Source organism: Meles meles, chromosome 12 (genome assembly GCF_922984935.1).
Source record: "Meles meles chromosome 12, mMelMel3.1 paternal haplotype, whole genome shotgun sequence".
Taxonomy (NCBI): Eukaryota; Metazoa; Chordata; class Mammalia; order Carnivora; family Mustelidae; genus Meles; species Meles meles.
This window is the reverse complement of record NC_060077.1, coordinates 361,852-365,043: the sequence shown is the minus strand read 5'-3', so window position 1 is coordinate 365,043 and position 3,192 is coordinate 361,852.

The window sequence follows — 3,192 nt, the reverse complement described above, 5'->3', positions numbered from 1 at the left end:
ATATACAAAATGGAATACTATGCAGCCATCAAAAGAAATGAAATCTTGCCATTTGAGACGACGTGGATGGAACTAGACCGTATCATGCTTAGTGAAATAAGTCAATCGGAGAAAGACATCTATCATATGATCTCCTGATATGAGGACATGGAGAAGCAACATGGGGGGCTAGGGAGATAGGAGAAGAATAAATGAAACAAGATGGGATTGGGAGGGAGACAAACCATAAATGACTCTTAATCTCACAAAACAAACTGGGGGTTGCTCGGGGGAGGTGGGATTGGGAGAGGGAGAGCGGGCTATGGACATTGGGGAGGCGAGGCGAACCATAAGAGACTATGGACTCTGAAAAACAACCTGATGGTTTTGAAGGGTCAGGGGTGGGAGGTTGGGGCAACCTGAGGTTTTTGAAGGGTCAGGGGTGGGAGGTTGGGGGAACAGGTGGTGGGTAATGGGGAGGGCACGTTTTGCATGGAGCACTGGGTGTTGTGCAAAAAGAATGAATACTGTTACGCTGAAAAAATAAATAAAATGGAAAAAAAATGAAAAAAAAAAAAAAAAGAATGAGAACATTCCTCCGTGCAAGCTTTCTCTTCCCCAGACTCTGTGGGATATTCTGTGCCCCGTGGCAGGAATAATGCTTAACCATTAGCATCATAAATCGCTTAAAGGACAAGGTGTCGGTGATTTGAAAGATTTCTCGAGTGGAACCGAGCAAATTAGGCCTGTCCCTGTTGTTTCGTCTTTATTTATTAATGGCAATAATTCTGTCCTAATCTTTTGTACAGCATTTTATCCATTATGTGGCTTGTAAAGCTCTTCAAATGATTTTCACTGATGTCTTCCTTCTTTTCCCACACAGGGGAAAGGTGCAGAGGGCTCTAATTCCCTTAGCATGATGCCATGAGAGCAACAGATTCTATTTTTTAAGATTTTATTTATTTATTTGAGAGAGAGAAGAGAGATCACAAGTAGGCAGAGAGGCAGGCAGAGAGAGAGGGGTAAGCAGGTTCCCTGCTGAGCAGAGAGCCCAATGTGGGATTCCATCCTAGGACCCTGAGACCCTACCTGAGCCGAAGGCAAAGGCTTAACCCACCCAGCCACCCAGGCGCTCCGAGAGCAACAGATTCTTATGGTTCCTTCTGTTAAGGGGTTCTGTACAGACTCATCCTCTCCTCCCCCAAACAAGAACTTATATTTGATGACGTTAGCAATAAACAGGTCAAAGCAGACAAAAGTAATGTCATTTTATTCTTTTTTTTCCTATTTTTTTCCATTTTATTTATTTTTTCAGTGTAACAGTATTCATTCTTTTTGCACAACACCCAGTGCTCCATGCAAAACGTGCCCTCCCCATTACCCACCACCTGTTCCCCCAACCTCCCACCCCTGACCCTTCAAAACCCTCAGGTTGTTTTTCAGAGTCCATAGTCTCTTATGGTTTGGCTCCCCTTCCAAATTTTTTTTTTAAATAAACATATAATGTATTTTTATCCCCAGGGGTACAGGTCTGTGAATCACCAGGTTTACACACTTCACAGCACTCACGATAGCACTTACCCTCCCCAATGTCCATAGCCCACTCCCCCTCTCCCAATCCCACCTCCCCCCAGCAACCCCCAGTTTGTTTTGCGAGATTAAGAGTCATTTATGGTTTGTCTCCCTCCCAATCCTATCTTGTTTCATTTATTCTTCTCCTATCCCCCTACCCCCCCATATTGCTTCTCCATGTCCTCATATCAGGGAGATCATATGATAGTTGTCTTTCTCCGATTGACTTATTTCACTAAGCATGATACGCTCTAGTTCCATCCACGTCGTCGCAAATGGCATGATTTCATTTCTTTTGATGGCTGCATAGTATTCCATTGTGTATATATACCACATCTTCTTGATCCATTCATCTGTTGATGGACATCTAGGTTCTTTCCATAGTCTGGCTATTGTAGACATTGCTGCTATAAACATTCGGGTACACGTGCCCCTTCGGATCACTATGTTTTTATCTTTAGGGTAAATACCCAGTAGTGCAATTGCTGGGTCATAGGGTAGTTCTATTTTCAACATTTTGAGGAACCTCCATGCTGTTTTCCAGAGTGGTTGCACCAGCTTGCATTCCCACCAACAGTGGAGGAGGGTTCCCCTTTCTCCACATCCTCGCCAGCATCTGTCATTTCCTGACTTGTTAATTTTAGCCATTCTGACTGGTGTGAGGTGATATCTCATTGTGGTTTTGATTTGTATTTCCCTGATGCCGAGTGACGTGGAGCACTTTTTCATGTGTCTGTTGAGTAATGTCATTTTAAAGAGACACAAGTTTTCAGGCATTGTCATTTGTTTTCTCATCCATTAAACCATTAATGAACTGTGGCTACAACACCTGAAAAAGTATGAAATGGAAACACCCAAACCTCTGTCTCCCGTGATGTTTGTATACAACCAATTATTTGAAATCATCACAAAGGACTTTAACTGTTTAAAGTTAAAGTCTGAGCATGATTCAAGAAAGAACATGTCAGTCAGAAGAAGTGAGGCTAGTCACCCCTGTAAGTCATGAAAAGTGAGTCATAGAGGAATATGGGCACTGCTCATTTAAGCTCTGCAGCCTGGGGAGAAGTCAGTTGGGTTTCCAGTGGTCTGGTCCCAGCTTTTCAGTGGATGGATAAATGGGAAGAGAGCTGATGGACCCATTAGTAAGATGATTTCTACTAAATATGTCTCCTCCCCTCTCTGGTCCCCTGCCATGGTCACCTCACAACCTTCTGATTATGAGGTAGCTTTTCAGATATATGTTCTAACTCCAGGAAGAAACGGTTTGGCCATATACATTTTAAATTTTAATGTTTTTCTGATAGAATTTCTTACTTTTAAAACAATTTTTATTGTGGTAAATATACACATATCATGGGGAGGCTGGGTGGCTCAGTGGGTTAAAGCCTCTGTCTTCTGCTCAGGTCATGATCCCAGGGTCCTGGGATCGAGTCCCGCATCGGGCTATCTGCTCAGCAGGGAGCATGCTTCCCCCCCCTCTCTCTGCCTGCCTCTCTGCCTGCTTGTCATCTCTGCCAAATAAATAAATAAAATATTAAAAAAATACACATATCATATTATTTACAATTTTAACCATTTCTAAGTATAACAGTTCAGTGGCATTAGGCAAAGTCAGTGTTGAGTTACTATCACCAACTACTA